The sequence below is a fragment of the Thalia democratica genome, chromosome 1 (genome assembly GCF_965202585.1).
Source record: "Thalia democratica chromosome 1, ktThaDemo2.hap1.1, whole genome shotgun sequence".
Lineage (NCBI taxonomy): Eukaryota > Metazoa > Chordata > Thaliacea > Salpida > Salpidae > Thalia > Thalia democratica.
This window is the reverse complement of record NC_139165.1, coordinates 80,636,491-80,645,410: the sequence shown is the minus strand read 5'-3', so window position 1 is coordinate 80,645,410 and position 8,920 is coordinate 80,636,491. Positions and strand designations below refer to the sequence as shown.

The 8,920-nt window shown below is 25.6% G+C and overlaps 1 pseudogene; it reads left to right on the top strand.

The window, feature by feature from the left end:
- Positions 1 to 449: 449 nt before the first annotated feature.
- LOC145848713 (eukaryotic peptide chain release factor subunit 1-like) lies at positions 450 to 6,966 on the top strand (annotated as a pseudogene).
- Positions 6,967 to 8,920: the final 1,954 nt, after the last annotated feature.

Below are 8,920 nucleotides of genomic sequence, written 5' to 3'. Positions count from 1 at the left end.
AAGTTTTTGAAAAATGAATATCAAAGCTTTCAAAATTTTTTATTCTTTATTATTGGTGATTTTAGTAAAATTTTGAAAGTTGAATGTTAAAAACCCTAAAATGGACTTTTGGATTTGCTTGTTGATCAGTTGTATTCAGTGCTTATAAAATTGTTCACACTGTAGAGTATTGTTTTTTAAGCTTGTTGAGCTCTCTTTTATTAAACTTCACTATAAATTTACATCTATATTAAAAAAATTTAGTATACATGTCAGGTAAAATTTTACTTAAAAAGTAGATACAATTGTTTAATATAGTACGAACTGTTATATAAATATTTTTTAAACTAGTTGATTTTTGATACTATATTTGCAATTAAAACTTGATTTTTTAATTTATTAAAATTTTGCATAGTTATTTTTTCAATTTTGATAAAAGTAAAATCCTAGGTATTACAAATAAAATTGAAATGGCAGAAGATTCCACAGTAGATAAAAATGTTAAGATGTGGAAAATCAGAAAGCTTATCAGGGGCTTGGAAGCAGCAAAAGGGTAAGTTTTTATTCTGAATTAATTGTTTTAGAAAATTTTAATACTTTATTTTGTTTTAAATAGTTTAAATAAACTTGATTAGATTTGAAAAAAAAAATAACTTGTAATTTCTTCTTGATTTTTAAGTTTTTAATAATGGTTTTCTAAAATTTAAACAAAAAGTTGTTATCATTAACAAGTTAATTAAGTTAAGCTTTTTTAAAAAACAGAAATTCACTAGTTAAGTGGTAAAAGTTTGATTTAAACTTTAAGTTGTCTAAATTTTTCATAGTTTTGTTGAAGTTACAATATAAAAAATTGAAGCAAGTATCACCTTTCTTGATAATAAGTTATTAACTTCTATAATTCCACAAGTTAAAAGTATCAAATGCTCAAAAGTTTTCATCAATGGACTTGGTGTATTTACAACATCTAAAATAAGATGATTAAAGTTAAAAATGTCAAATACTAAAAATTACTTTTTTTTTCCAAAATACAAGATTAGGCACTATTGTTCTTCATAACTAACTTTAAATTTAAAATAACTTGTTTCTAGAAAATTTTATCTAGTTTGTATATAGCTCTTATATGCCCTTTAAGTGTTTGTTGCTTTGAATATATCCTTAAAATTTTCATACTTTTTAATAATTATTATTATTCAATTTTATTACTGACTTTACATAATTACTTTAAATACTAAATTTTGGGAAATTTTGTTTTAAATAAGTGTAATAATGAACAGTGAAAATTCTGTCACAAGAAACATTTCCTAAAAGTTTGATGTAGTTATTTCAAAGAACGTAGTAGCAATTAAACTTTTAGTTATTTCTAGTTGTTTACTGTTTTAGTATGTGACTCCTATAATAAACCTATTGTAGTCTCTGACTTTGACAGATTATATCTAAAAAAATATTTTGTTTTAAATATATGTGGAAAATAACTTGTTGTTTACTTAATACTTAATAAAAAAGATTAAATTGTGAAAAGGGTGATTTACTCCTCATCTATGGCCTTAAATTCTTTAAACTATTTTTAAATAATCTCAAATTTTTGTAAAATTTAATTAAAACATTGACAGCAAGTTAAATTATAATATTAACATTTAAAAGAATTTTATAACTAATAATCAAAAATAATTGCTTTGTAAATTTTTATTAAATAAAATATTATTGCTCATAATACTAAAAAAAATGTACTTTAATATTGTTTATTACTAAAGTAAGAATAGGGTGAAAAGTTTAAAAACAATTGCCTAATAAATGTATACAGGAATTCCACTTTACCTAGAAACCTGAAAATACCTAGAAAAACCTGGAATTTGACAATTTAGACAAAAAAAAAACTAGAAAAATCTTGAATTTTACCATTTTCACATGTTCAGTGTTATAATTTTGGTTTGACTCAAAAATAAAAATAGTATAAATTAGCAAAAGGTTTGTCATAATCAAAAATAGACCTGAAAGTATGTACTTTCAAAAACATGGAAAAATTTTGAAAACCTGGAAGAAATTTTGAAAAAAATGAGTGGCAACCCTGTATATAAAATAGATTTAATTTATATAGTCTATTTTCATTGGTCTTCTTTAGAAAACCTAATAGAATTGAAATTTATATTTTTATATTGTTTAAAAAATTTAATGTGTTTAAATAAATAAAAAAATAGTAACTAAATATTGCTAGCTATGTAAATTTTTTTAATATCAACTTATAAAAAATATCCTTTTTTTTATTCCTCGAAACATTTATCTCTAACCCCTGTTTGCATGATTATGTCTATTTAGTTAAATTCACTGCAGAACTAGCAATAAAGTATAATAAACAATCAACAGTGCTGGAACAAGTATGATTTCGTTGATTATCCCTCCTAAAGATCAAATCCCAAGAGTAAACAAAATGTTGACAGAAGAATATGGAACAGCTTCAAACATCAAGTCTAGAGTCAACAAGTTGTCGGTGCAATTACAAGCGTACAACAAAGGCTGAAGCAATACAACAGAGGTTTTTTTTACGAAATTCTAGTTAAAGCTTCTCAATATTTTTAGCTAACACATAAAAAGTCATAACTTCAACTTTAAGTTGCCTTTTATACTCACTTGAATCTTAATTAAAATCAGAAATGCCACTTAGATTTCCTGAATTCGTTTGAATTGTCAAAAAAAAAGTTGTATAAGTTTTCAAATAAGTTATGGAGTGGAGTCAAATAAAAATACTAGTATTTGAAAAATGACTAGTTTGTTTTCATCAACTTTAAAAAATTTTTGTTTTGTTTTAAAAATAATCTAAATATTTTTTTCAATTTAAGTTTTGTCAATATAATTTATTTATTGAACATTCAACTTAAAGTTATGTTAGTTTTTAAACTAGTAAGCCTTTAATTCTAAATGAATTGTTAAGATATTGCTGAAAATAAACAATTTAATTCTTATATTAATGCACAACCTTTTTTAAAATTAAACATTTTTCCCTGTAGTTTATTTTTTTTAAACTTTACCTAAATATCGACAATTCAATATAGTGCCACCCAATGGATTAGTTGTTTTTTGTGGAACAATAGTGACAGATGAAGGTAAAGAGAAAAAAGTTAACATCGATTTTGAACCTTTCAAACCAATTAACACCTCATTGTACTTATGTGATAACAAGTTTCATACTGAAGTTGGTATTTTTTTTAATATATATTATAAAATTATATTGAAAAAAAATTGTTGAACTTAGTTTTACGGTTCTTATAAGCTTAAAGCTTTTTTTTATAATCTTGAGCTTTTCTAAATTTAATCAAATTTATTTTTAAATGTTTTCTCTTATTATAGTTTGTGAAAGTTGAATTTCTTTTTTAAGGTAACATGTTTATGTTTTTTGTTTGATTTTATTGAAATTTTTATGCAAATTAACAAATATTTTATTTTTTTTATTATTTTATCATAAATTTATAACATAGCATAAAAATAATATGAACTACAAATTTTCATATTTATACTACACAAATACAAATAAAAATACTTCAAGAAGTATTGCAGTTTTTTAAAGTTATAACATATTTAGTTATTTGTATGTTTACAATTGACTTTATTTATTGATAAAATTAAGTAAATCATTAAAAATAAGTTTATGTAAGTAAATTTATACTGAACTTTTGGTTACTCAGCATGGTTCTTACAATATGCTGTTAGTTTTTTAAAAAGAAAAAAATCCTGTAACCAAAAAAGTTTAAAGGCTCTACTAATTATGAAAACTTTTCATAGTTCTACTGACTTAAAAATTTAAACATGAAAGCAAATAAACGTTCTTGTAATATTATGTTGTAACTGTTTTGATTATTTGATAGTTTTAAAAGTACATCTGTATTAGTTGACTAGCAATAATTAAACCAAATGTTTTTAGGCACTATCTGCCTTGTTGTCAGATGATAACAAGTTCGGCTTCATTATCATGGATGGTAATGGAGCGTTGTTTGGTACACTGACTGGAAACACCAAAGAAGTTTTGCAAAAGTTTACTGTTGATCTACCTAAGAAGCATGGTAAAAATTTTAAGTTTAATTAATTTTTAAATTATTTTTCTTTTCTATAAAAAGTATTTTCAAACTGTGTAAACCACTTTGTTAGTGAACGTTTGAATCTTTACGTACACAACTTTTTGAAAATACTGTAAATATTTACATTTATTTTATAAAAAATTATGTTCACAACTACCTAAAAATGACGAAAAAACTCTTACATAACTTCTTGGTTCAAATAAAAGAGCTTTAATAAACTGCAGATAGATGCATATTATTCTAATTGATGTCTATTGGTTTCTTTTTTTTTTATCAAAAAGTACTACTAAGGTCGTGGTGGTCAGTCCGCTGTTCGCTTCGCCCGTCTTCGTATGGAGAAACGTCATAATTACGTGAGAAAAGTTGCCGAAACAGCAGTACAGAACTTTATAACTCACAATCGTCTTAACGTCACTGGTCTCATTTTGGCCGGAAGTGCTGATTTTAAGACTGACCTCGGAAAATCAGACATGTTTGACGGTGTAAGTTGACATAACATTAAAACATACTTGCTCTTGATTTCTTAGTGGTGTATTAACTTATACCTTTTTATAAATAGTATTTATAATAATCAGAGAGGCAGATCTTTAACAACTTTTTTTCTATTTTGTAATATTAAGTTTTACTTACTAAGTCTTTATTATTTAGAGTTAAAATTTAAGATAGCAATTTAGTTATTTTAATGAACGTAAAAAGAATTGTCATACAAATATATTGGTACGCATAAACATAAAAACAGCGTCTCCGTAAAGCTATCATGAAAGTTGTTGATATCTCGTATGGCGGAGAAAACGGTTTCACCCAAGCCATCGAACTTTCCTCTGACTGCCTTGCAAATTTGAAGTTCATGCAAGAAAAAAAGCTTCTTGGTTGGTGAATTTTTAGTTAAGTTATAAATTGTTGTTCACTGCAAGATAATTTACTACTTTAGTAACCTTAATAAGTAAGTAGAAAATTATGTTGTATTGTAGTAAGCTAAGAAATTTTCAAAAGACCTCGAACATTTTAACTGATTTTATAGTTTCTTAAAATATATTTCAAAAGTTTAGAACATTTAAAATATATTTTTTCTAGAAGTATACTTGTTCTGCACTACATAAACTCATCTGCTTATGTTGTTTCAATCTAATAATTAAAACTCCCAACTTCAATTTATTATAGATTAGCGCTATTTATTTTCAGCCGTTACATGAAACTTACGTATTTTATCAAACAGGCAAGTATTTCGATGAAATTTCAAGAGATACTGGAAAGTATTGCTTTGGTCATGATAACACACTGAAGGCGTTGGATATGGGAGCTGTTGAAACTCTTATTGTTTGGGAAAATCTCGAGACACAACGATATGCCCTTAAAAATCATCAAGCAGATGGTAGTATTATAATCAAAATATTTCATGTCTGACACTAGAATTCAACGTATATATTCTTTTACAAAAACCTACATTAGTTCTTATTAAAAGCATAGAAATACCTCTTTTAGTGATTTTTTAAGAATGCAAAATTTTTAATAAATTTTGAGATGTAACTATTTGTGTAAAAAGTTTTGGATGTAACTGTATAAAGCGCCATTTTTATGTTTATTACAGGGTTGCCACTTTACCTGGAATCCTGGAAAAACCTGGAATTTGACAATTTAGGCAAAAAACACCAGGAAAAACTTCGAATTTATGAAATTTTGAAAAAAAACTGGAAAAACCTGGAATTTTTAAGAACTTAAACATCTTCAGTAGTAAAGTTTCGGTTCAACTAAAAAAATTAATCATATAGATAAAAAATTTGAGTCATTGCCAAAAATATTTTCTAAAAAAACACATTTTTAGTAGCTTTACAGTATCTTTTAAATCTTTTTATACTATTTAGCACAGTTTCTTACCTTAAATTTAATTTTTTACTAAAAACAGACCCAAAAATGTGTACTTTTAAAAACCTGAAAGAATTTTGAAAAACCTGGTAAAATTTTGAAAAAAAGAGTGGCAACACTATTATTTAAAACAAAGTTGAAACTTTGTTTTTTAATTTTTTAAGCTTTGGGCTTAAAGTTTTAAGCATATATTACTTGCATGAATTAATATTCACTAAATAATGATAAGAACCTTTTAAGTTGGCATTTTTTAAATTAACAAATGTTTTTTTAAATCTATGTTTTTAGTAAGGTACACCAAGTAATGTTTTTAATTATTCTCATATGTTAGAATAAATAATATTAGATAATATTTAGACATTATTGTCATATACTACTATTTTTGTTTATTTTTTTTTCAGAGGAAGTAATAAGGTTCCTTAAACCTGGCGAAACAAAGAACTTCGCTGATGCTAAGGTAAGATAAAAGCAACTTATATACTAAACTGTTCACCAATATTTAATAGTACATTTGAAGTTTAAGTAATTTAAGCACATTTTTATTATTCTTATCTAAATGTGATTTGTATTTATGATTTCAAATGATTGATTTTTGAGAATGAACATTGATTTTTAAACTTTTAATGAAACTCTGTTAAATTTATAAAAAAACCTGCTGTTAACATAAATATAACGCTTACTTTTTCAAACAGACTCAAGTTGAAATGGAGCTTGTGAGCAGTGATACATTACTCGAGTGGTTTGCAAATAACTACAAGAAGTTCGGTGCAAAATTGGAAATTGTTACTGATAGAAGTCAGGAAGGTAGTGAGTTCGTAAAGGGCATCGGAGGAATAGGAGGTTTGATGTTTTGTTAAAAATAAGATAACACAAGTATTGTTTGTATAAATGTTTAATCGGTTTCAAAAAACAAAAATACGTAGACTTAAAAACATAAAACTATAGCAAAATTTATTCGATTTTTTTTTTAATTTCAGGACTTCTGAGGTACAAGGTTGAGTTCGAGCAGATGGATTATGGTGAAGACAGCGACTTTGATGATGACGACGATTATTGACAATCATCGGCGGTTTCCGCGGGAAATTGCGTTCGTTCAGCAACTAACGTCAAAATGGCGTCGAGCTCTAACGGCTCCGCCTCGAACCAAGATTAAGAAGTTGTAGGATTAATTTTCAGGATAACTTTGTTGCAGTTATTCAGTGGAAATCTAAACTTGAATTAAGTTTCCAGTTTTAAAATGTTGTTGCGTTCTGTTAGGCAACTTATTTATCTGTGATAGCTACAATAAATGATTTATGTTATGATAGTTTTTTTTTTTGTTTTTATAAAAATAAAAAAGACCTGTTTTATGTTTAATAAACCTTAAAACAGGGGTCGGGAGGCAATTGGTTCTCGCGGGTTAGGTTTTAAATTTAAAAATTTTCTGCTGACCGCAGCTTTAGTTTTAGTCAATTTTTATTTTTGGTCGATTTTAGTTACATTTAGCTATTTATAGAGGGGTCTGGCCTTTTTAAAATGTATTTTAACTAAATAGTCTAAAATTAATATTAAGTAAAATAATTATATACTAATATTATTTCTATCATTATTTATAAGTTTATTTAATAAAATAACTATTTGCACTTTTCATTACCACCTAATTCTTAAACAATAAAACAATCAATCTATCAGACGTTTTTTGTATAAAAATATTTTATACGATACACAACATTAAAAGATCAACTACAAACACAGTGCTGCAATAAAACAATCCATAAAATCTAAAATTCATTTCCTCTTCTAGTTTAGTTTCATAAAGTGTTATTTTTTTCTTTTTCTTTCAGTTTTTTGCATTTTGTAGATATCCATTTCACTTAGTCATTTACAAGCAACACTCACTGACATCTGTAAAAAACCAGGCTCAAAAAACAGGTGTACACCACTTTGAACACCCTTTTTATGATTAACTTCTCTTTAATTAGTTATTACTTTCTTTATCTCTGTATATTCAATACATTGCACAGAGCATATTTAAAATTTCAGTTATCTTGTTATGTTAACTAAAATATAGACAAAACATATATTATTAATTTTATTTTTTACAGCGCAATTTTTCTTTTTAAAACTTTAAATACTTAATAATCTATTTAAAGTTTTCTTGGTTGCAGTTTATTAAAACAAAAAAGTTACATCAGTTACTTCAAACCAGTCAGTCTTTTTAAAAGTCAAAAACGTCAACTCAAGCCAAGAAAAAAAAGCCAAGATTGAAAAACTTAACCATTTAAACAAATTAAATTACAATTTAAATAAAATATTTTAGTTTTAGTAAGAAGTTGTTGATTTCTTATAAATGATTCTATGCGATATTTCTATTTCAATATAGTGATAAAACAATTATAAAAGGAAATTTTTATGATCACATGTCAAATTAAAAACCTAAATTGTAAAGAATTGACATTTTAGTAAAACACTGTAATGTTTGTACACATATAAGTATTTATACTAAACAAAATTACTTATTGCATTGCCAACTTACTGAATCTATGAAACACTCCAATCTAAGTACGAAAGCTTTTATATACACACCAAAATGTTGTTATTTGAAAGGAAAAGCAAAGTCTAAACTTTAAAGAAAAACTGCAAAAACTACTATCTGTCTTTTTTACATATATCATTTTACATAGTAAAGATAATAAAAATTTTTAAATGATATCCAGGAAATTAAAAACAAAACTAATAAAAATATTTTTTTTCTTTTTAAAATGGCAATTTAAAATATAGTTTTGCTTAGCGCGCCAAATTTACATGATCGTGGGCAGCAGCTTTTTCTTTTGCGGGCCGCATTTCACTTAAATAAAAAACATGCTCGCAGAATTACACTTAGAGGGCCGCAGTTGGCCGACGGGCCGCAGTTTGCTGACCCTTGCCTTAAAAATTCGTAAAATTGTTAAATATTGTAGCTACCGTATAGTAATTTAATTTAAGTCGTTAGCTTTTTACGTAACTTGAGTTATAGTTTGGAAAATAAATAC